This window comes from Molossus molossus, unplaced genomic scaffold (assembly GCF_014108415.1).
Source record: "Molossus molossus isolate mMolMol1 unplaced genomic scaffold, mMolMol1.p scaffold_m16_p_13, whole genome shotgun sequence".
Lineage (NCBI taxonomy): Eukaryota > Metazoa > Chordata > Mammalia > Chiroptera > Molossidae > Molossus > Molossus molossus.
The window spans coordinates 79,569,745-79,596,294 of record NW_023425348.1 but is presented as its reverse complement, the minus strand read 5'-3'; positions in this window follow the sequence as shown (position 1 = coordinate 79,596,294).

The window sequence follows — 26,550 nt, the reverse complement described above, 5'->3', positions numbered from 1 at the left end:
TCCTTCCCTCCCTTTCCACAGCCCTAAGTGCTCCTCACTCTGTAACACTGACTCAGATGCAGGTGGCAGCAGCCAAAGCCACAGGAAGTGGGATGCAGCCTGTCACCTCTGGGATTGGCTTGTGTGTGTCACCCTTGCTGTGGATCCTGTGAGGCCACAGGTGGGCTTGTTACCTCTAAACTTGCCCTTCTGATGGCTTTTAAAAACACCTTCTGAAAAAAATTTTTTTCCCTCTCTCCAACATAGTTGATCGTAGAATGAGGCTCACTGTTGCGTGAACGTACTTAGTGTAGATCCAAAATTTGGAGTTTGTGATAAGAGTGAGGTTGAAGGGGGGGCTGAATACTATGAGAGAGGGGTATGAAGTTGGGTGTAGGTGATGGCAGAGGCTGCCACTGGTCAGGGGCCTGAATGGTTTTATGTCCTCTGGCCCGTCCTTTCCTTCCTGGTTCTACACAGCTCTCATCCTTCTCTCTCCCTTTCCCCTTTTCCCAATCAGAATGCTTTACCAGGCACAGAGTGTTCTGGCAACCATGGCCTGTTGCCCTTGGTTAGCCCTGTTCACTCCCAACACTTTGCTCCCTGCAGTGAATTAACTGTGGAGATTCAGTGTTTCCCAAGTGCTGCCTCAATGAACGCGTGAGCACTTAACGTGTTGTGTTTACAAGCACTGTAACTGAAAATCATTAATTCAGCCAGCAGAGCAATAACTTCATTAGGAACTTCTTTCTGTCATGAGTAGGCTAGAGAAAGTGTGCTGCAGTGATTAAACATGGCATTTCAGACGTCACAGCAAGGCGGCTGTCTTCTTGGCAGGTGCTTTTCATCTTTTTCACGTTCCTTCCAACTCTTCTCTGATCCAGCAAAGCTGGCTGTGACTGTTGGAAGCAAGTGTTTCATTTTTATAACAGACATGGCCCCTGGCTCCGCAGGGCTGTCACTAGGGTTTTCCTAACTTCTTCCTCAACCTTGGCTCACATCCCAGCCCCGAGCTCCTGGTGACATGTGCTCCCTACAGATTGGCCTGAACAAATTCCAAGTGCCTTTACTTACGGCTCTCTCTCTTGGCGAGTGTGATCCTAGGCTAATGTTTGTAACCCCTTTTCAAAGGCACTGGTGTCTTCCGCTACCACTGGTGAAATCCTTCCCAAGGTTAAACTCCTCTCCAGAGAAGCGATCACCACACACAGTCTCTTCATTAGCCTTATCATGCCAATGAGCCACTCTTGTTCATTCTCTTGCTCTGCCAACCAAGCTGTAGGCTTCCAGCCAGTTTCTAAGCAGTGTTGGATTTAATTGAAGAGAAGACGAGAATGAGAACAATTCGTGGCTTAAATGTTAACACAAACTTCCAGACTAACAAAAGGAGAATGGGGAGAAATTTTTAAAAACAGCTTCTGTGAGACAAACACCAGTGAATCCTGATAACTCAGAAGCAATTGACCTACAGAAATAAAACTGCAAACTAGGGTTTGGGGGTTTGGAGGGGTCTTAGAAGTCTTGTAATATTTTTATGTTATGAATGGGGAAACTCTGACTTAAAGAGGCTAAAGGAACTGCCCAAGTAACTAGGGGATGGTAAAGAAAGGGCTCCTCCCCAAACAAAGCCTGTTTCCTGCTCTGTGACACAAACCCTGTCTCTTCTTTCCCGTTGTGAAAGCGATTAAGAAGGTCTTTGGTGAAGATGTCAAAGCTCATCTAATTATGATTTTTAAGGATGCCAATATGCTTCTTCCCAGGATTTAGGGGCATATCACTCAGAGCTCTTTTGGTTACAAGGGAAAGAGATGCAGCTTATCCAGAAGAATTTATTAGCCCATGGAATCTAAGGGAGGTTGGCTGACCAAATCATAGAGATCTGGAAAACAGAAAAGATTAGAACAAAGACCAGATAGGAGTATCCAGTAGGCCTTTCTTTGATATTCATTGTCACCTGCATTCTTTCTCCCTGAAGATTACTCCCCCCCCTCCCCCAGTCTCTTTTTTATCCCACAGGGATGGAAACTATTGTTAGCAACAGCTCTAAATTTTTTGTCTTTCAGCTCCTACCATCGGAGAGGACTTAATCACACATCTGTGGCCTCAGTCCTTGGAAAGTGTCTGACTGGCTGGAGGTGATAGCCTCCCCTGAGCCAATCAATTATAGTCAAATGGATGGGATATTATCATAGGTTCAGCTTGAGTCTGGGGCCCAATCCAGGACCCGTCACTAGTGGCCATGGGGTTGAGATCTACAGGAATGTGGCTCCTCCTATGTAATTCTCATGGTTAAAGTTTGTATATGGGGAGAGTGGGCAGGAAATGACATTCCCACCAGAAAACAGGTGCTGGGTCAACAAAATGACAGCAGTCCCATTATAAATGGCAACCTGTCTCTTTTCATTAAAGAATTTTATTTCACCTGGATGTTCCCCTCCATGTACATTCTGAGATGACACTTAATTTAAGGAGCAAATTTCTAGTTTTTTAGTATTTCCAACCACCTTTTCAAATATAAGGTAATAGAAGTTGACAAACATAATGAAAAAAAAAAAAACACCCCTGCTAGTTGAATACATCTCATTGGATCGGTCACATTTGAAAGGGAGAAGAGCATAAATTTATACCCTGCCATAGTTTAATTAATCCAAAACTTGGACTTAAAAAATAATAGTGTGTACACACACACACATAAATTTATCTTTTTAATTTTCTTTTTAAACTTATCTTTAGTATTGAATGTATTACAAATGTCCCTCCTTCCCCCCCTTGATTGCCTTTTCCCCACTCCCACCTCCCTCCTGCCTTCCCCACACTGTTGTCTGTGTCTATTGGTTGTGCATATATGCATATAAGTTATTTGGTTTTTCTCTTCCCACCCCACCTCCCCACTTCCCTTTGAGGTTCATCAGTCTAACAACAAATTTGTACTACTTAATTCCTACACTGTTTTTGCCCATCTCCCCACCCCCTCCCATCTAGCAACCAATAAAAAGTTCTCTGTATCTATGAGTCTGATTCTGTTCTGTTTGTTCATTAAGTTTGTAGATTTAATTGTTGATACCTATGTATTTATTGCCATTTTATTGTTCATATTTTTTATCTTTTTCTTCGAGAAGACCCTTCAACATTTCATATAATACTGGTTTAGTGGTGATGAACTCCTTTAGCTTTTTCTTGTCTGGAAAGCTCTCTATATTTCCATCGATTCTAAATGACAGCTTTGCAGGATAGAGTAATCTTGGTTGTTGGTTCTTGCTTTTCGTTACTTTGAATATTTCTTGCCACTCCCTTCTGGCCTGCAAAGTTTCTTTTGAGAAATCAGCTGACAGCCTTATGGGAACTCCCTTGTAGGTAACTAGCTGCCTTTCTCTTGCTGCTTTTAAGATTCCCTCTTTGGGGACTTCCCTTCCTGGCACTGGAACCCTGAGCTGCGAGGACTGGTGTGGGGCGGGGACCCCTCACTCCTCAGGGAGGACCTTCACAGCTGAGGTGTCCCTCCTGATTTTTCTCTACCACTCGTGGGTGTGGGACCAGCCCGTCCACACCTCCACCCCTTCTACTAGTCTTGATGTGGCTTCTTTAATTTCATAGTTGTTGGACTTCCATTCAGCTTGATATCAGGTAATTCTGAATGCTGGTTGCTCTGTAGTTTAGTTGTAATTTTTCAAATAGTATATTTTTTTATTGATGAGTTTATTCGCCATTTTGGCCATACTGCCCAGTTCTGGTTATAAGCCCTTCATTATAACCCCTATCCTAGAGTACTAGCCTGAGGTCTCCAAGTAACATTAACATCTTTACCTTATGGTGGGATTTTTGGAAAGGTTATATATATATTTTTCTATTCATAATGACTCCTAGAGTATAGCATTTATCAAAAAGTGAATATGAGTTATTGTTGCAATGAGTCTATAAACCTTCCTTTTCTTCTCCAATTTTGCATTTGTAGCTTTCCTGATGCAAGGGGTTGTTCTTGTTCTGGTAAATATTTTATCCCTTTCATGGGTGAAGGCACAATTAGATTAACAGTCAATAGAATAATCATCCTAATAACATCAACTATTATTGAGTGCTTACAATATGCCACTTACTGTTAGTTTTACATGCTTTAACCTAATTGATCCTCATAACACCACAGAAGTTTAATGCAATTAAATATCATTCCTCCTTTGTAGATGGAGTTAATAACACAGATAGGTTAAGTCACTTGCTTAAGGTCACACAGCTAGAAAGTGGCAGAGTTGGGACTTGAACCTGAGCCATCTAGATTTGTGGTATGTACATGAAGCCATCATGCTATTCCACTTGTGAATTGGCCAGACACTTTTATGGAACTTAAGGAGTTTTGGAAAAGCCTGTTCAATTTCCTCAAATACTTTACCAATCTGTTGAATAATGACCTTGACTGATTTAATTCAAAGCATCAGTTTTACTGTTAAAAATGGAAATAATCCTGGGAACAACATTCTATTAATTTTGCATAGGTGGTATAATCTCCATTTTCTAAATGAGGCAACTAAGACTTAGCTAGGTTTTGTGATGGCCAAAGGCACATGGAAATAGAGTGGGCAAACCAGGATTTGAACCAGGCCTGCCTCATTATAATCCTAGTGCTCTCGGTAATACTTGCAAAGGAAATGAATCTGTCAGATGCTGGTCGGCAGAGCAAGTTTTAATAGGGAAGGAAGGTGGAAAGGGCATTACGTGTGTCCCTTGAAGGATGAGAGGGAATTGGTATACAGAGGGGAAAAGGGCAGATGTGAGAGGCTCTCTTACAAAGTTTCAGTTCTCTCCTTGTGCTGCCCAGAGAGAAGGGGAAACATTTCCTTAGTTCACGTTTCGGAAGGCTCTGGCAAATAGGGTGTTAATATTCGGTGTAGTCACAATTATGCTGTACCTACCAATTATGGGAAAACTCATCATTTTACGGTAATGTAATTACATTAAATAGCACAAGTCATGTCAGTGTGAAGACTGGGGCAGCCTCTAATTATCCGCTGCACCCAGACACCTCAGCCTGAATCAGGAATAATTGGTGTAATGCGGTTTTGCATTTCAGGGTTGGCCCCGGTTTTCCTCTGGAAAGATTTTCTTGTTTCTGATCATCCCTTGTGTGTGTGTGATTCAGCTGTGTTAGTGATCTGGAAGCAGATGTGATATTAACATCTCCAATCTAGGTGTGACAGCATAGCCCCAAACAAGAAAGGATTTGGGAGGCGTGTTTCTCTTATAGGTGGTGAACCCTTTGAGGGCCCAGACTGTATTCTTCTTTTCTTTTCTCTCCATCACATGGGGCAGGGAGTGGAGATAGCTAACTTATCCCATTTGTCTCCCATGTGCCAGAGATTGTGCCTAGAAACTTTGCATTTGTTTTAGTATGAATCCCCAAAACAACTCTATAAAGGAGATGTTAAAATCACTTAATAGATGAGAAAACTAAGTTTTTCAGAGAGATGAAGCAACTTGCCCAAAGCCATAGAATTAACAAGTAGTCCAGCCAGATTCATCCCCCGCTTCCCCCAAAGCCCATGCGCTTTCTACTCCTTCCCAGTAGGTGACTAATAAATATTCATTAAGTAAAGATGGAAGAGGCTGTACACATTTACATGGCAGGATGGCCCTTTACTTCCTGGTCTATTTATTTCATCAACATTTTCAGAATTAGATATTTAGTTTGGTTAATTTCTAAAACTGTTCTTTTCTTCTTATCTGACAACCCAGATCCTATTCTTTGTGGTATTTGGAGAGCACCTCCCAGTGATTGGTGTGTGTGTGTGTGTGTGTGTGTGTGTGTACATTAAAAAAAATCAATCAGTTGTAAAGTTAATCTGATTGTACATCCTTGGGGAAGACCCAAGATATTTTATTTTTCTTCTTCCTTTGATATCAGGATTTGGCAGTGATCTGATTTAAAAATTAGGGGAGCACAGCAGATGGTATGATTTAGATTCACATATAAAATGCTTTTCCCAAGTGATTTGAAGGCCCTTGTCGGGTTTTAAAATTATAATAACTGTGATTATTGTGTTGTATTTTATAGACAGTGTTTTGGTCATCCCTGATTGATCCCTTGTTACCCGAAAGCAGAAGATGCAAGAATAGACACCTCCATTTAAGAGATGGGAAAACGAGAGTGGAGAAGATGATTAAAACATGGATTTACCTTGGGAGGCATCAGCACAGGTCGCTGAGGCCCTGAGAGCCCAGCCCGATGGAATCCCGTTCGCCTTCAACAGAAACGTCACTACAGTGGAGGTCAGTGCCGGACACGCACCGGCCGTGGGGTTTAGAACTTCCCGCTGACTGATGGGCCTCCCCTTTTCCAATGAATTTTCTTTGCTTATATAAAATCTCCTCAGAGAGGCTTTTATGGGTCTCTGTGGAGTCACAGAAGTTAGACTTTTCTGTTCGGAACTTATGATAGTCAACCTGCAACTGGACTTCTTAATTAATACCTAGAAGAGAGAGCTGTCACTTTGGAAAACCCTCGAGCTATTTCAGGGACAGGATAAGTCCAGATGCCGGGCAGTGCCTCCTAGTCCACCAGGAGAAGCTGAGGGGGTGGGGTGGAGCTGGAACCCGGAGGGGAGGGCATTTCAGGAAAATCCAAAGTGTCAAGATGACCCCAGTGGGAATGCTCCTGGTGCTGCTGTGGACCCTGGAAAAACCAAACGTCCAGAGAATGGCATAACATTTTCAAAGTTAATAAAATTTTCTTTATAGTTTGATCTTAACTGTTGATTGCCTAATTCAGAAAACTTTATTATCTCCTTTTTACCCTTGAAGTAATCAATGCTTGTGATAAAATTCAGTCACAGGGAATATAAAATAAAAGTAAAAAACTCTCCTCCCTGTCTGTATCTCTCCTCTGATCACAGCCTTTAGGACTAACAGCTATGGATAGTTTCTTGTGTTGTCCATCTAAAATCATTTTAAATAAATGCAATCATATATTTATATATGTATAAATCATATTCTTCATACGTTTCCACAGCTTTTTCTCCCTCATTTGACACTATATCTTGGACATTGCTCTATATCATTAGTCATAGAGCATTATCTGTTCATTTAAAAATTGTTACAAATCATTATAGTGTATAGATGTACCATTATTTACTTCCATTCCTTATTGGTAGACCTTTGGGTCAGGGTTATTTTTATTTTATTTTATTTTTTTATCTTCACCTGAGGACATTTTTTCATTTTTTATTCAGACAGAGTGGGAAGGAGAGAGAGGAAGAGAAAGAGAGAGAAAAACATCGATGTGAAAGGGACACATCGAGTGGTTGCCACCCGCACGACCAACCAGGGCCGGGGACAAACTGCAACTGAGGTACGTGCCCTTAGCGGGAACCAAACCCTGGGTATCTCTGGACCGCAGGCCGACGCTCTAACCGCTGAGCCAAAATGGTCAGGGCACGGTTATTTTTTTTCTTGATCACTTTTAAAAATTGTTGTCATTGCAAACAATGCTACCCTGAACACTTTTGTACCAGGCCACTTTAGAAACCCGAAGACTAGAGCTGACAGTATCGATACAGGTCAGCAAGTTCAAGTTCCTTTATTTGCAGGTGAGAGAATTGGGATCAGAAAGAAGAGAAGTGACTTTCTCAGGGTTATCAATTCTGTGATGGTGTAGCCATCTCTAAGAATCCTGGTCCCTTTCCTCCAGAATCTTCTGTGTCCTGCAATTTAAACGACTATTGACTATTTCTTGAAATAGTGTGTAGGCTGCATTTGGCATTCTAACATCATACAGTTTTCTGTTGTGGGCGCTGAATATAGATGTGTATGTTGTGGACTGGACACCTTCCTCAAAATTGCCCACAGGCACCATACAGGCCGGCAGCTTATTGCAGTGATTCAATATCGTTCATTTTGGTGGAAATGGAGTTCCAGTGTTTGCTCTTTCCTATGACTGACAGTTTGCATTTGATAGACAGCTATGTGGGATTAGGGATATAAGTAGCATATGATCATGGACAGGTTAAGTTTTTAAAAATGATATACTTATTTATTTTTATTTTTTTCTTTATTGATTTTAGAGAGAAAAGAAGGGAGAGGTAGAGAGAGATGAAAACATTGATGAGAGAGAACATCGATTGGCCGCCTCCTGCATGCCTCCCAGTAGGGATTGAGCCCATAATCTGGGCATGTGCCCTGACTGGGAATCTAACTAGCGACCTCTTGGTGCACGGGTTGATGCTCAACCACTGAGCCACAATAGCTGGGCTATTTATTTTTATTTATTTTTTATCCTCACTTGAGAACATTTTTCCATATTTTGTTCAGATAGAGTAGGAGGGGGAGAGAGAGAGAGAGAGAAACATCAACGTGAAAGGGACACATCGAGTGGTTGCCACCCACACGACCCAACCAGGGCCGGGGGCAAACTGCAACCGAGGTACGTGCCCTTAGCAGGAACTGAACCCAGGTCTCTCTGGACCACAGGCTGATGCTCTAACTGCTGAGCCAAACCCGTCAGGGCTATTTTTATTTTAAAATTACAGTTGACATACATTATTATATTAGTTTCAGGTGTACAACATAGTGATTAGACTTTTATATACTTTATGAACTGATCAGCCTGGTAAGTCAAATACTACCCATCTGATACCATAATAATTATTATGGTAGTATTGGCTATATTCCCTTTGGTGTACTTTACATCCCATTACTGTTTTGTAGCTATCATTTTGTACTTCTTTTTTTAAAAAAATTTATTTTTTATTCCCACCCGAGGACATTTTTGCGTTTATCTTCAGATAGAGTGGGAGGGAGAAAGGGGGGGATGAGAGACAGAGAAACATCAATGTGAGAGAGACACATTGAGTGGCTGCCACCCACATGACCCCAAACGGGGCCAGGGACAAACTGTAACTGAGGTACGAGCCCTTAGCGGGAACCGAACCCAGGAGTCTCTGGTCCAAGGGCCGATGCTCTAACTGCTGAGGCAAACTGGCCAGGGCCATTTTATACTTCGTAATCTCTTAACCTTTTTCACCCACCTTTCCAATCTGCCTTCCCCTCTGGCAACCATCAGTTTGTTCTCTGTATCTATGAGTCTGTTTCTATTTTGTTCTTTAGATTCCACATATAAGTGAAATCATATGATATTAGTCTTTGTCTGTCTGGCTTATTTAACTTAGCATAATACCCTCTAGGTCTATCCATGTTGCTGCAAATGGTAAGATATTCCATTGTATATATGTACCACCTCTTCTTTGTCCATTAAGTTTCTTCCATATCTTGACCATAGTAAATAAAGCTGCAATAAACATAGGGGTGAATATATTTGTGTTTTGGATTTATTCAGATAAATACCCAGAAGTGAAATTGCTAGGTCATATGGTTCTATTTTTAATTTTTTTTGAGGAACCTCCATACTGTTTTCCATAGTGGTTGCACCAATCTGCATTCCCATCAACAGTGCACAAGGGTTCTCTTTTTACCACATCCTCGTAAACACTTGTTTCTAGATTTATTGATGATAGCTATTCTGACAGATGTCAGGTAATATCTCATTATGGTTTTAATGTGAATTTCTCTGATGATTAGTGACCCTGAGCATCTTTTCATATCTATTGGTCATATGTATGTCCTCTTTGGAGAAGTGTCTATTCAGGTCTTCTGCCCAGTCTATAACTGAATTGTTCATTTTTGTGTGTGTGTTATATGAGTTCCTTATATACTTTGGATATTAACCCCTTATCAGATGTCTCACTGGCACATATTTTCGTCCAATTAGTAGGTTATCTTTACATTTTGCTGATGATAACCTTTACTAGGCAAAATTTTTTAGTTTGACGTAGTCCTATTTGTTTATTTTTCCTCCTTTCCCAAGGATACTTCTCTAAGAAAATATTGCTAAAAACAATGTCAAAGAGTTTACTGCTATGTTTTCTTCCAAGAGTTTTATGATTTCAGGTTTTACATTTTTTTTTATTAATTAATTTTTGTTACAGATGTTTCTCCTTTCCCCTCCACTGATTCCCCCCTCCTTCTCCCTCCCGGCCCTTTCCCCAGTTTGTTGTCCATGCCCACTGTTCATGCATACATGCATATAAGTTCTGTGGTTTATCTCTCCCCCACCACCCTCCTCTTTAGGGGATTGTCAGTCTGTACCCCAATTTCGTGTCTCTGGGACTACCCAATTCCTCAGACTGTTATGTTCATTATATTCCACAAATAAGTGAGATCATATGAAACTTGTCTTTCTCTGTTTGGCTTGTTTCACTTAGGATGATACTTTCCAGGTCCCTCCATGTCGTCTCAAAGGATAAGAGACCTTCTTTCTTACAGCTGCATAGTACTCCATTGTGTATATGTACCACTGCTTTTTTATCTATTCGTCTACTGATGGACACTTGGGCTGTTTCCAGATCTTAGTGATTGTAAATAGTGCTGCTACAAACATGGGGGTACATATATTCTTTCTGATTGGTGTTTTAGGCTTCTTAGGGTATATTCCTAGAAGTGGGATCACTGGGTCAAATGGGAGTTCAATTTTTAATTTTTTGAGGTAACACCATATTGTTTTCCATAGCGGCTGCACCAGTCTGCATTCCCACCAGCAGTGCACTAGAGTCCCCTTTTCTCCACACCCTCGCCAACACTTGTTGTTTGATGATTTGTTGATGGCGGCCATTCTGACAGGTGTGAGGTGATACCTCATTGTTGTTTTAATTTGCGTCTCTCTGATGATTAGTGATGTTGAGCATTTCTTTATATGTCTTTTGGCCATTTGTATGTCCTGTTTGGAGAGGTGTCTATTCAGCTCCTCTGCCCATTTTTTAATTGGATTCTTTGTCTTCCTTTTGTGGAGTTGTATGAGCACTCTATATATATTGGAAATTAACCCCTTATCTGATACATCATTGGCAATGATGTTCTCCCATACAGTGGGTTGCCTTTCCATTTTGATGATTGTTTCTTTTGCTGTGCAGAAGCTTTTTAATTTGATGTAGTCCCATGTGTTCATTTTTTCCTTTGTTTCTGTTGCCTTAGGTGATGTATCAGTGAAAATTCTGCTCCATATGATGTCCGAAATTTTGTTGCCTACACTTTCTTCTAGAATTTTTATGGATTCACGGGTCACATTTAAGTCTTTTATCCATTTTGAGTTTATTTTTGTGTATGGTGTAAGTTGATGGTCTAGTTTCATTTCTTTGCATGTAGCTGTCCAATTTTCCCAACACCATTTATTAAAGAGGCTGTCTTTACTCCACTGTATGCTCTTGCCACCTTTGTCAAATATTAATTGAGCATATTGCCTTGGGTCCATTTCTGGGTTCTCTTCTGTTCCACTGGTCTATATGCCTGTTCTTGTGCCAGTACCAGGCTGTTTTGATTACAGTCGCTTTGTAGTATAACCTGATATTTGGTATTGTGATCCCACCTACTTTGTCCTTCTTTTTTAAAATTGCTGTGGCTATTCAGGGCCTTTTTTGGTTCCATATGAACTTTTGAAGTATTTGTTTTAGTTCTGTGAAATATGTCGTTGGTATTTTGATGGGGATTGCATTGAATCTATAGATTGCTTTGGGTGGTACGGACATTTTAATGATGTTAATTCTTCCAAAATCCATGAACAGGGTATGTGCTTCAACTTTTTTATATTTTCCTCTATTTCTTTTTTCAATGTCCTATAGTCTTCTGCAAATAGGTCCTTTACTTCTTTGGTTAAGTTTATTCCTAGGTATCTTAATTTTTTTGTCGCGATGGTAAATGGGATTGTTTTTTCAGTTTCTCTTTCTGTGAGTTCATCATTGGTGTATAAGAATACCATCGATTTCTTGATGTTAATTTTGTATCCTGCTACTTTGCCAAATGCATTTATTAAGTCTAGTAGATTTTTGATGGAGTCTTTAGGGTTTTCTATGTACAATATCATGTCATCTGCAAATAATGACAGTTTCACTTCCTCCTTTCCAATTTGGATCCCTTTTACTTTTTCCTCATGTCTGATTGCTGTGGCTAAGACTTCTAGTAGTATGTTAAATAAGAGTGGCAAAAGTGGACATCCCTGTCTTGTTCCTGTTCTTAAAGGAAATGTTTTTAGTTTCTGCCCATTGAATATGATGTTGGCTGTAGGTCTTTCATATATGGCCTTTATTGTGTCAAGATATGATCTCTCTATTGTCATATTGCTGAGCGTTTTTATCAGAAATGGATGCTGGATTTTGTCGAATGCTTTTTCAGCATCTATTGATATGATCATGTGGTTTTTATTCTTCATTTTGTTTATGTGGTGTATCACATTTATTGATTTGTAAATATTTTACCAGCCTTGCAGCCCTGGAATGAATCCCACTTGGTCATGGTGAATACTTTTTTTTATGCATTGCTGGATCCGATTTGCTAGTATTTTGTTCATGATTATGGCATCTATGTTCATCAGGGATATTGGCCTGTAGTTTTCTTTCTTTGTTGCGTCTTTTTCTGGTTTTGGAATTAGAATTATGCTGACCTCATAGACGTGTTTGGAAGTCTTCCTTCTTCTTGAATATTTTGAACTAGTTTGAGGAGAAAGGGTGTTAGTTCTTTTTTGAATGTTCGGTAAAACTCCCCCGTGAAGCCATCTGAGCCTGGACTTTTGTTTGCTGGGAGAGTCTTGATTACCTCTTCAATTTCTTTAATTGTTATTGGTCTGTTCAAGTTTTCTATCTCTTCCTGGTCCAGTTGTGGGAGACTGTGTAATTCTAGAAATTTGTCCATTTTGCTTAGATTGTCAAATTTGTTGCCATATGGTTGTGCATAGTAGCTGTTAATGATCTTTTGTATTTCTGTGGTCTCGGTTGTTACTTCTCCTCTTTCATTTCTGATTTTGTGTATTTGGGTTCTCTCTCTTTGTTTCTTGGTGAGTCTAGCTAAGGGTCCATCAATCTTGTTTATCTTTTCAAAAATCCAGCTCTTTGTTTCATTGATCCTTTGAATTGTTTTTTTTTGCTCTCTATGTCATTTATTTCTGCTCTGATCTTTACTATTTCCTTCCTTCTACTTGCTCTGGGGTTTTCGTTTTGTTTGCTTTCTAATTCTTTAAGTTGTGAGGTTAGACAGTCAATTAGAAATTTTTCTTGTTTTTTGAGGTAGGCCTGTAGTGCTATGAACCTCCCTCTCAGAACTGCTTTTGCTACATCCCATAGATTTTGTGTTGTTGTGTGTTCATTTTCATTGGTTTCCAGGAAGTTTTTAATTTCTTCCTTGATTTCCTCGGTAACCCATTCATTATATAATAACATACTATTTAGCCTTCATGTGTTGAAATGTCTTTGCATGTTCTTGTTGCAATTGATTTCTAGTTTCATGCCATTGTGATCTGAGAAGATGCTTGATATGATTTCAATCTTCTTGAACTTGTAGAGACTTAGTTTGTATCCTATCATGTGGTCTATCTTTGAGAATGTCCCATGTGTGTTTGAGAAGAATGTGTATTCTGTAGTTTTGGGGTGTAGTTCTCTGTAGATATCTATTAAATCTATTTGGTCTAGTACTTCATTTAGAGTCTGTGTTTCCTTGCTAATTTTTTGCCTAGAGGATCTATCCTGTGCTGTCAACAGGGTGTTGAAGTCCCCTGCTATGATTGTATTGTTGTCGATTTCTCCTTTGAAGTCCTCCAGAAGATTTTTAATATATTTTGGTGCTCCTATATTGGGTGCATATATGTTTATGAAGGTTATTTCTTCCTTTTGGATAGATCCTTTCAATATTATGTAGTGGCCTTCTTTGTTTCTAGTTATGGTCTTCATTTTGAAATCTATTTTATCAGATATGAGTATTGCTACCCCTGCTTTTTTTTGCTTTCCATTTGCTTGGAAGATTTTTTTCCATCCCTTCACTTTCAACCTATGTGAGTCTTTTGTTGTGAGGTGGGTCTCTTGTAAATAACATATAGATGAGTCATGCTTTCTTATCCAATCAGCTATTCTGTGTCTTTTTATGGGAGCATTCAATCCATTTACGTTTAAGGTGATTATTGATATGTACTTATTTATTGCCATTTTTGTTTAGTGTGGTTCTATTTTTCTTCCCATTTCTCCTGCTAACTACAGCAGTCCTTTTAACATTTCTTGCAGTGCTGGTTTGGTGCTAATGTATTCCCTTAGCCTTTTTTAGTCTGGGAAGCTCTTTATTTGACCTTCTATTTTGAATGATAGCCCTGCTGGGTAGAGTAGTCTTGGATTCAGATCCTTGTTTTTCATGACCTTGATTACTTCATGCCATTCCCTTCTGGCCTGTAGTGTTTCTTGTGAGAAGTCAACTGAGAGCCTTATGGGGTTTCCTTTGTAGGTAATCTGTTGCTTATTTCTTGCTGCTTTTAGGATTCTCTCTTTGTCTTTAATTTTTGGCAGTTTGATTACTATGTGTCTTGGTGTGGGCCTGTTTGGGTTCTTCTTACTTGGGGCTCTCTGTGGTTCTTGAACTTGAATGCCTTCTTCCTTCACCAAATTAGGGAAATTTTCTGTCACTATTTCTTTGAATATATTCTCTAACCCTTGCTCATTTTCTTCTTCTTCAGGACTCCTATGATGCGAATATTATTATGTTTCTAGTTGTCCCACAGTTCTCTTATGCTGTCCTGTTTTTTAATCGTTTTTTCCTTTTGGTTTTCTGATTGGTTGATTTTTTTCTACCTTTTCTTCTTATTCACTGATCTGGTCCTCAGCTTCCTCTACTCTGCTTTTTAGACATTCCAGTGTGTTTTTCATTTCTGATATGTTATTTTTTATATTTTCTTGTTGGTTTTTAATTTCCAATTGGTTTATTTTCAGCATCCCTATGTCCTTACTCATGCTGTTGAGCTTCCTCAAGATCACGGCTCTGAATTTTAGCTCTCTTAACTTGCCTAACTGTTCCACATTGATCTCATCTTCCGTGGAGGTCTCTTGTTCTTTCATTTGGCTTCTGTTTCTGTGTTTCACCATTTTGGCTATCACTGTGGGCTTTGGAGCCTGTCAAGTTTTCCCTGTGGGTGTTGGTGTTCTGCTGTTTGTGGTTCCCTCTCCTGGGTTTAGATGAGTGAGGGAGAACCCACATTAAACACCACTGTCAAGTCTTTCTTTTCTGGTTAATGTTGCTAGCCCAGGAAAGGTTTTGTTATCCTCTAGCTTTTTGCCTGGAGGCTAGCAGTCGAGGTTACTTGAAGAGTTTTGGGTTGTCAGTTGATTGAAAATCTCTCTCAGGTGCTCAGCATGAGGGGATTTCCCGAGGGTAGGGCAGATGCTTGTTGTTAATGAGCCTCAATTAGAATTTCAATGGCTCACTGGGTGGGGTTGGATATCCAAGGGAGGGGCTTCTGCCTCTCCCCAGAGCCCTGGGAAGGAGCAAGATGGCCACCGTCCTGTGTAGCAGCAACTCACCAAAAGGTCTGAGTGCCCTCAGAGTGTCCCCACATAGTTTCAGTCCAGTCTGCCCTCCCTCTGCCAGAGCCCAAGGTGAGTGGCTATGGCTTTTTTAGCCTCTGTCCCGGCTCTGGGCTGTGGAGCCACCTGGAAGTGAAACCCGAGGGCGCTGCTCCCAGCTAAGGCCACTGCTGTCTGTGGGCTCCCAGCCCCTATCTGGCGCCTCCGCAGTCCTACCAGGATCGAGTCTGTGTCCCTTGTTATATGGTCCTTGCAAGCTGCTTTTCTGTTGCTTTTTCCTCTCGATTTGTCTGTGTTATAGTTATAATTCCAGTTTGGTTCTGGGAGATGGTCTGTGTAGCTTCCGTTCACTCCCCCGCCATTTTGGATTTCCTTGATATTATTCCTGTATATGGTGTAAGACAGTGGTCTAGTTCCTTTTTTTCACATATATCTGGGAAGGTTAAACTTAATAGCTGAGGGCAGCCAACAGGTCTCTTGTAGGCAAAAGGTATTCTTTTTTTTTTTTTTTGTATTGAAAGTATTACAGATATTCTCCCATTTTCCCCCCATTAACCCTGTCCTCCCCACTTCCATTTCCCTCCTGCTTTCCCCAAACTAACCTCTGTGTCCATTGGTTGTGCATATATGCATATTTCTTTGGTTTATCTCTTCGCATCCCTCACTCCCCATTCCTCTGAGGTTTGTCAGTCTGTTCCCTACTTCCATGACTCTGGATCTATTTTGATCAACAGTTTATTTTGTTCATTATGTTCCACAAATAAGTGAAATCATGTGATATTTGTCTTTCTCTGATTGGCTTATTTCTGTCAGCATAATACTCTCTGGGTCCCTTTATGTCGTCTCTAAGGGTAAGGGTAAGAGATGTTTCTTTGTTACAGCTGCATAGTATTCCATTGTGTAAGTGTACCACAGCTTTTTTAATCAACTCATCTACTGATGGACACTTGGGCTGTTTCCAGATCTTAGTGATTGTAAATAGCACTGCTATGAACATAGGGGTGCATATATTCTTTCTGATTGGCATTTCAGGTTTCTTAGGATATATTCCTAGAAGTGGAATCATTGGGTCCAATGGCAGTTCCATTTTTAATTTTTTGAGGAAACAGCATATTGTTCTCCATAGTGGCTGCACCAGTCTGATTCTCACCAGCAGTGTGCTAGAGTCCCCTTTCCTCCACAACCTCACCAGCACTTTTGTTTGAGTATTGGTTGATGGCAACCATTCTGGTCCATGTGAGGTGATCTCGCACAGTTGTTTTAATTTGCATCTCTTTGATGATTAGTGGTTTTTCACTGATACATCACCTAGGGTAAGAGAAACAAGGAAACATTTAATAAACAGGAGTGCATCAAACTAAAAATCTTTTGCGCAGCAAAATAAACCAGCATCAAAATGAAAAGGGAACCCACTCTCTGGGAGTATATATCTGCCACTGATACACTGGATAAGGGATTAATATCCAAAATATATAGAGTACTAATACAACTCAACAAAAGGAAGACAAACAATCTAATTAAAAAATGGGTAGAGGACTCAAGTAGACACTTCTTCAAACAGGACATACAAATGGCCAGGAGACATATGAAAGAAGGTGTTCTTTATTTCTTTGTAGTTTGATACTCAGCTTTCTGGAGCGAATGATGTTCCTGCCTTTTGAAGCAACTGGTCTTATTTGAGATGAGCCTCCTTTTCAGACAGGTTGTAACTTGGACCTACACACCCCTCACTACCTCCTTCCCCTTGTGTCCCCCTCTCTGCCTCTGAGCTACTAGTCCACAGGCTCGTGCCACATGACAGCTGTTCAGCTAAAGACTTTCACCTCATCAGCCCTTGAAACTATCTTTTGGATATTGATTCCTGTTTTGGTATAATGACTTAAAAAACACTTCAAAACACACGAACGAATACTATAAGGAATGATATTACAGCATTATATTTACAGACAAAGATATATCAATTTACTGGACCAAACAGTTTCTGCTCAGAGAATATATGGGACCCTGTGTCTCATGCACCATGTTTGGGTGACCCCAAAATGTTTTCTTTGCATACATAGGCCCAGTGAGAGGGAGGAGGGAGTCACATCAACTTTAGTGTGTTAGATAAGAGCATTATTTCTCCAAATTTAGATGCCTTGTGTTTGGACTCCATTTTACTGGAAATGTATCACTCTGTAACTGTACTCTGAGTGCACCTTGATGAAGCGGATGGTGTAGAAAGGAGAATATGCCTGTCCCAGGCTAGCCTCCTACTCACCCTCCTCTGCCCATCACCACCCACTTGATCACACTATATCTCGTGTACTGACTATGTTTATTTTCAAATGATTGTTTATTATTTGTACAGACTTAACCTCCTTGTTCAACTGATATTTGTTCTGTGTAAATAGGATAGCCTTGGTCAGACTAAAGTACATTAAAATGTTTTTCCATTAAAATGAATGAAAATAGTTTTATTTAATGTCTTTTCATGCAGTGGCAGGATTTTCAGGACAAAATTAGTCATTAAGCAAGAGATAGGTGTACTGATCTTGGCCTCTTGAGGTCAGGAATCATGGCTTTTCATTTTTATGTCAATGGCACTGTATGCTAACATGCAGGCCCTCAGCAAAAGTTTGTAGAATAAATAGATAAATCCTCTATACAAAACTGCAGGGGAGATATTTGTAGATAGACACTGCAGGAGTTGTTTAGTAAAATTTCTCATTTTAAAAAATGGATATGGCTTTGCGTATTTCCTTATTTGAATTGGCCAGAGCAATGAAGCAACTTTTATTAAAAATGGAGTTTAAAAATGTGAATATTTACTTTGCACTGGAATGATTTTATTTTTATTATTAAGTATAGTTGGTATGCAATCTTATATTGCTTATGTTAGTTTCAGGTGTACAATATAGTCATTTGACATTTTTTATATGTGATCACCCTGCTAATTCTAGTAATCATTCCCTTCTCCATCCCCCACCCCCTCTCTTTGGTCTCTGTTTTTATGAGTCTATTTTTGTTTTGTTTTTTATATTTTACATGTAAGTGAGAACATATGGTATTTTTCTCTGCCTGAGTTCCTTCACTTAGCACAGTACTCTCTAGAGCAGCGGTTCTCAACCTGTGGGTTGCGACCCCTTCGGGGGTCGAATGACCCTTTCACAGGGTTCGCCTAAGACCATTGGAAAACACATATTTCTGATGGTTTTAGAAACCGAGACACGGCTCCTCTACCCATCTCCAGGTGGCCCGCCCACATGCAGATACGCCCACACACAACATGAGGAGCTGTATTAGAGGGTCATGGCATTAGAAAAGTTGAGAACCACTGTTCTAGAGCCATCTATGTTGTCAGAAATGGCAAGATTGCATTCTTTTTTATTGCTGCATAATAATATTCCATTGTATATATGTATACCACATCTTCTTTATCCATTGTTTGTTGATCAACACTTAGGTTGCTTCTCTGTTTTGACTATTGTAAATAATGCTTCAAAGAACAGGGGGGGTGCATATATCTTTTTGAATTAGTGTTTTGGATTTCTTTGGATAAATACCCAGAAGTGGAATTGCTGGGTGGTATGGTATTTTTAGTTTTTTGAGGAATATTTATATTGTTTTCTATAGTAGCTGCACCAATTTGCAGTCCTACCAACAATGTGCAAGGGTCCCCTTTTTTCCATGTCCTCACCAAAACCTTTGTTGACTTTTTGATAATGGCCATTGTGCTGTAATGATTTAATGTTGCTCTATGGTTTGCTTATGATTCTTGGGAAAGGATAAGTATTGGATGCCTAGAAGAATTACTCCATGAAGCAGGTAAAAGGAGGAGATGTTGGAGTGATTGATTGTAGAGAAAGAGGAGTGGAGGAAGCATGAGATGCTAGAGAATGGCCATAGGAGGAGCTGATCAAGGCTGTAGGGAGCAACCATTTATGAAAGACTGGAAAGCTATGGAGCTTGGAAGGGGAGCAAAGGCATGGAGCAGGGAAGAGAGGAGCTGGTTCTGGGAGATTTCCAGGGAGAAGGGCGAGGAGAGGGTCAGAAAGCATTAACTTGTGGAGATGTTAGGGGGCTGGTGGAAAGGCAGTTCAGCCGAAAGAGGCTGCAAGGTCCTGGGCTTTGCTCTTCTAATGAGAAAGAAGTGGAGAGAGAGGAAAACAGAGACATACAGAGGGATGGAGAGAGAAAGAGAGATACACAGATCAAGAGAGAGAAAAAGAGAAAGACAGCAGGTGGGGATGGAGAGAGAAAGAGAGCGGGAGAGAGAATGAGAATAAAAGTGAGACAAGAAGAAACAGAAAACAACGAAGAGTAAGACAAAGAGACACAGAAAGAGAGAAGCACTTCAACTACTCTGATGAGGCAAAGGTGTGATGGAACCAGGAAGTGAAGCCTATTCATAACTAGGTTCAAGAGTAGGAGTCCATCCTTAATGTCATCTTCTAAAGAGGGGTGTACCCTTGGCCTCTGGCTGCCTCTTGTTCCTTGGCTCTCTGCACACCAAGGTTGTATACTCTTATTCTCCAATGGACTGCACAGATCTCAGGCTAGAGAGACACAAGCTAAATAGAGGCACTTTCTAAGGATGTAAGAAGCCAGGGAAAAAAGGCCTTAGTTAGAAGAGGGAAAGAGGCCAGCCAGCCAGCCAGCCAGCAACCCTTGTTCTTCTGATGGAGGTAGAAGGAAGCCCACTGCTTTGAAAATGCCCCCAGCACCCATGTGATGTCTCAAGTCTTTCGTTCTTGTCATTGTTTTTAAATTAAAACCCATTATTAAGGCAGAGAGAGGCTCCTTCTTTCTGGGTATAGGTTGGGATGCAGATCTTCCCGTTAGATTTTGGGAGTTCAGGTTCTTTCATATGTTTCAGCTACTAACTGTCTACCTTTTTGTCACTGAATAAAGTGACACATTGGAAACAGTGTAAACAGGGACTTTCCAGTGCTTTAGTTCATCAAAATGTGGCAGGACCCAATGGGACGGCAGACCCTGCTGCTCCCGGGTTGGATGAGTGGGTAAAATATCCTGCCTCAGCTCTCCAGCTAGTGACTCCAGGAGACCAGCCTGCAGCTTCTCCTGTCCCAGCTGAAACAGCTGCTCCGAGTTTGGGCACAGTGCACCAACCTGCTTTCCAAACGGCCATGGAGAAATGTATCATCCATTGCCTCACTTCTCAATCAGAGGAAGAATGGTGACTATTTGTAAAATCACTCGGTCTTGATTTTGTGAAAGTGAGCACTTCAGATTTGAAAGCTTATGTCATTTAGGGGTATTCCTAAGAGTGGGTGCATGATGTTATGTCTAATCTTTCAAAGCCAGTTGACCCCCTCGAAGACCACCAAACATGGGTAAAGAGAAGACAAATACTGATATTTTTGGCCTGCAAGTGGTGAAGGCGATTTTGTTTTCCATGGGCCAGAAATCAGCTGAAGAAGAGGCCTCGTAGCCATTCACATTTTTGTATCTTCAAGTTCCTTGATCAATTAAAAGACAGTAAACTCTTATCCCGAATAAAAGTGCAATTAGATCCAATAATGAAATCATCAAGTACTACTGAGGTGGAACTTGGCAAGAATTAGTTTTTTGATGCATAAATACAATTTCCAAATGCAATTTGTCCCTAAACCCAGGCCGCTGATTCAATTCACCGTGCTCGTTATTACAAGGAACTGTGCTGCGAGGTGTGTTCCAGTGCCTCAGGGCTATGTCTCTCTGTGGGGAATGAAGTGAGTTGGCTAACTTCTGAAATTTCTAGTTGGACATGGAGGGGAGATGTTGTGTGGCCCCTCTGGGGACTGGGAGTAGAGGGTGTCCCCCCAGGATCTCACTGGCGTGTGAATCATTCGAATCAACCTGCTTTCCAAATGGCTATAGAGAAATATGCCTTTCATTTCTCTCTTCCTATATCAATCAGGAGGCAAGCGGATCCTTTCTGCCTGTCCTTTTCCTATGTCTGCCTGTCTCTCTTCCCTGTCTGTGTCTCCCTGACACTGCCTCTTCATTTATTTAAGTGTTCGTTCATTCAGTACTTATTGAGGGTCTACTCTACTATATTAGGTTCTGGGTTATGGAAGTAAAGGAAGTAGACACAGTTTCTTCTCACAAAGGACTGTTAGTCTAGTATTCAACATTAGAGAAACACTTGTTCATACAACTGTTGCAGTGCTGTGAAGGGTCCTACGAGAGCGTGGAACGAGGGCTCTATCCTAGTCTGGGGTTCAAGGAAGATTTCTCCGAGGAATCGATAGTGCAGCTTTGATCTGAAATATGAAGAGGACTTAGGCAGACATCCGGGCAGAGGGAACTCCAGAAGGAAACTTGGTGCAGCAGAGAAATACAGAAAATGCCAGTGAGGCAGGAGCAGAGGAAGAAACAACAAAGGGGCAGGTGGATGAGATGAGGTTGTGTCTAGAGAAGGGCCAGATCATTCAGGGCCTGGTAGCCCTTGTTCAAGGTTTTAGGTTGGGAGTTCTTTGAAGATTTTAAAAATAGAGCAGAAATATGATGCTACTTCTTAATTACCAGGCTCCCCTACAATAATGATGTACAATGAAGTACAATAATGATGTGTCTTAATTTGGAATCTTGACATGATCATTCTTCAGGTCAGTTTCCACCACCTCTCAACATTTTCAGAGATTCCAGCTGGGAGGGAAGAGGAGCCAGTGGAAGACCCTCCATCAGTGACTTGTGATGTCAGAATTTCAATGCTCCAATGCAGTGAAGCCCTAAATTATAATCAAAAGTACTTCAGGCAAAGGTTAAAGATACATGATGTGGATTCATTGGATGGAAACAACCCCAGCTACTGTGCAATGGATATATTTAAAAAGTGTTGACAGAGAGTGGTATTTTCTCCTCACTGACTTTTTAACCTAAATCTACCTAAAAAGTACTCAGATCATTGCTATACTCTCTCCTCCTAAGCTTTGGTCTGTGGGGCTGGGGGTGGTTTAAGATGGCCTTTGGGTTCTTTCTGCAAAAATCCAGAGTGAAGTATCTGTTGACAAAAATTTCCAAATGAATGGAGACTGTACCTTCAGTTGCTCCAGTGTGCTGGTTAGAAGAGAGTAGGTTGCTGTAACAGAGATCCAACAACAGAGCAGTTTAAAGAACAAAAAAGTCTACTTCTCTTTCACATAGCACTCCCGATGTGAGCAGTTCAGGTCCTGGGAAAGCTCTGCTTACCTTGGTCACTTGAGTTTCTAAGTACCTCACAAGTTGTTACTCCTCTTTCTCCTGGGACAGTGTCATCAGCTGCATAAATGATGCTAGGCTGTTGCTACATCTAGATTCCGGCTGATGAGAAGGTGGAACAGAACCTTCCAGAAGACATTTCTATATATCTTAAATAATGTGCACCACTCTGCTCACATTCCAGTGGTAAAAACTTAGTTCATAATGAGAACTTAGTCACCCATGATCACACCCAATTGCAAAGATGACTATGAAATGTAGTCTACATGGCTGGCTTCAGTTCTATTACTATGGAAAAAGGGAGAGCGGATTTTGATGGACAGCTAAGATTCTCCACCACACACAGAGTGATAGATTGATTGCGAAATGGCCCCAATCGTTCACATCTCCCTGTGTCCACACTTTTTGCAATGTGACATTGAAACTACTCCCATCAGGAGATGGAGTCTGTTTTCCATCTCTTGAATTTGGGTTGGGCTTGTGTTTTCTTTAGTCAATAGAATGGGGTAAAAGTGGCAGTGTGCCAGTCCAAGCCTGAGCCTCAAGAGAGTTTGTGCACTCTCCCGGATCCCTGTCTCCACCACTAAGGTCATTCTAGACAAGCTCAGATAGCTGGTTAACTCCCCAAAGTGTGAAAAAACCAACCTAAGATCCACAGAGTTGCATACCCAGCCCATAGCTGCATCAGTGTGTCCAACCGAGACTAAAAGAGCTACTCAGCCAACCCATAGACCCATGAGTAGTAATAAATGGTTATTGTTTTAAGCCACCCAGGTTTTGAGTGGTTTGGCTTTAGCTGCTTTCTTACTGTCTTTATATAGCCTGTGGATTGGTTAGAAAGGAAAGCTAATGGACATGGTGCCAATATAAAAGGATATTAAACTAGAAGTTCTGATTGAAGTAATGAGATAAGATAGCCCTAGTTACCAAGATACTCTGTGATATATACCAACCAGTAAAAAGTTTGAAGTAGGATCTCTAGAAATGTAGCTTCTAACAGATTGAGGGCATAAAAGGATGTTGAACAGAGATAGGAAAATAATTTGCAAGGATTCTTTTCTTAGAGTTTATTCTCCAAGGGAGATACTATAGTGGAGTATCTGCTTCCTCTCTCGGGTCTAGTGCAAGAGACTTCAATTGGATGATCTGGACAGCCTGACACATGTTCCCTGCCCCTGGGGGGCACAGTGGATTAGTGTCTGCCTCGATCTTTTCAGGAAATCCCGAATGCGAGAGGAAGGTGGTGAGCGCTTTGCCTTGGTAGTCTGTATTTTGTGATTGGTATATAATCTCAAAGTTTTTAAAGGAAATATATGTGGGGGTATTTTCCCCCCATGCATTGGATGTGGACTTTGCATGAGAGAGAGACAGTATAAGGTCCCTAGATTTTGTCCAAAGGGGCTTTCTAGATGGCAGTGGTACCTCAATAGAAAGGAAGCTGGAAATGAACTCTGGGTTTGTGGGATAGCAACTCTGAAATAGAATGTATTTGCCTCTGTCAGTGGTTCTCAGTCAGGGGTGATTTTGCCCCCTGGCAGACATTTAGCAATGGCTGGAGACATTTCTGGTTACAGTCTGGGGAGATGCTACCAGCGTCTATTGGGTAGAGGGCAAAGATGCTGCTAAACATTGTTGCATGACAGGAAAGTTCTTTAAAACAAAAAATTATTCACCCCAATGTTGGTAGTGCTAAGGTTGAGAACTTTGGCTTAGGTCAAAGTGATGTTGGGGGTCTCTGAAGAATGAACAAATAGTGGCTGTGAGAGAAAGTCAAGGTTTTAAATATGTGCCAGGTGTAGAGAGCACAGAGCCATCTGAGGTATTTGCCAGTCATGTAAGAATAGTCCTGATCCCTAACATCTCCTAGCCGCCCCATTTCTACCTTCCACTTCCCAACCCCCAGCACCATGGCCCTGGTTGGGGTCGTGCAACCAGTTGATATCTCTCACATTGATATTTCTTTCTCTCCCTCTCTTCCCTTCTTCCTCCCTTTCTTCCACTCTATCTAAAAATCAATGGAAAAATGTCCTTGGCTTAGAATTGGTGAGAGAGAGAGAGAGAGAGAGAGAGAGAGAGAGAGAGAGAGAGAGAGGAAGTAGATGGAAGTGTTGTGAGGAGAAGGTGATAAGAAAGACCGTGACCCCTTTTCATTGACAGTGGCTATTTTGCAGCAGACCTCAGCTAGGCAATGGCAGATTTATTGTTAAATTGGGTTTGGAGTTTGAAATATTGCACAAGACAGGACGTTAGAATTACTGAGTTGAGATAGTGTTTACAGTTTAATGTAACCCTAGGACTCCCTGGAGTGAGCAGAAAAATCTTGGGATCTACTTAAAATTATATCCAGTGCATTCTAAAGGGATTTTGGGATGAGAAATACAATAAAGTTGCTGACTATATTCCCTGAGTCCTGCTTATATACACGTTACTTTAAGAGCTACTGAACACCCACTGTAAAAGCTGGAAGTGGTAATATCTATTACCTCATTTAATCACCAGAATTGAGGACTGTATTTATTTTTTTCTTAGTGTTCGATGCAGAATGATTCTTTTTACTTCACAGGGAGGAAGCCAGGGCTTAGAGATGTGGAGTAACTTGACCAAACTGCACATCAAGGAAGTGTTGGTTGGTGGTACTGGGGGTGCAGAAGTGCAGAAAGTAGCTGTGAGAGAAAGTCAAGGTTTTAAATATGTGCCAGGTGCAGAGAAAGTGGCTCCATTCATCTTTTTCTAAAATTAAATTAAATTAATTTATTTTTTAATTGATTTTTATTGTTGACAGTATTACTGATGTCTCCCATTTTCTCCCTTTTTGTCCTCCATCCAGGCTCCGCCCCGTCGCAGGCCTTCCCCATAATAATATCTGTGTACATGGGTTATGGATGTATGCATATGTGCACATATATTTTTAAATTAACCTCTTCTTCTCTCCCACCTCCCCTTCTGAGATGTGTTATTCTGTTGTACATCCATACCTCTGGCCTAATTTTGTTTGTCAGTTTATTTTGTTCATTTGATTCCACATATCAGTGAGATTATGTAGTATTTGTTTTTCTCTAACTGACTTATTTTGCTTAGCATAATAGTCTCCAGGTCCATCCATGCTGTCTCAAAGAATAGGAGCTTCTTCTTTTTCACATCTGCATCGTAATCCGTTGTGTGAATGTACCACAGCTTTTGTATCCACTCATCTACTGGTGGGCACTTGGGCTGTTTCCAGATCTTATCTATTGTAAATAATGCTGCTATGAACATAGAGGTGCATATATTCTTTCAGATTGGTGTTCTGTGATTATTAGGATATATTCCCAGAAGTGGGATCACTGGGTCAAACAGCAGCCCCATTTTTAATTTTTTGAGGAACCTCCATACTGTTTTCCACAGTGGTTGCACCAGTCTGCATTCCCATCAGCAATGTACTAGGGTGGCCTTTTCTCCACATCCTCTCCTGTACTTGTTGTTTGTAGATTATTGATGGTAGCTAGTCTGGCAGGTGTGAGGCGAAACCTCATTGTTATTTTAATTTGCATCTTTCTGATGATTAGTGATATTGAGTATTTTTTCGTATCTCTTGGCTATTTGTATGTTCTTTGGAGAAATGTCTATTCAGGTTCTTTGCCCATTTTTTTATCCTCACCGAGGACATTTTTCCATTTTTTATTCAAACAGAGAGAGAAACATCGACGTGAAAGGGACACATCGACTGGCTGCCACCCACACGACCCAACCGGGGCCGGGGACAAACTGCAACCGAAGTACATGCCCTTAGCGAGAACCGAACCCGGGTCTCTCTGGACCGCAGGCTGGTGCTCTAACCGCTGAGCCAAACCAGCCAGGGCCCTTTGCCCATTTTTTAATTGGATTGTCTTCCTGGTGTTGAGTTATGTGAATTCTTTGTATTATTTGGAAATTAACCCCTTATCTGATGTATCATTGGCAAATATGTTCTTCCATACAGTGGGTTCCCTTTTTATTCGTTGATGGTTTCTTTTGCTGTGCAGAAACTTTTCAGTTTGATGTC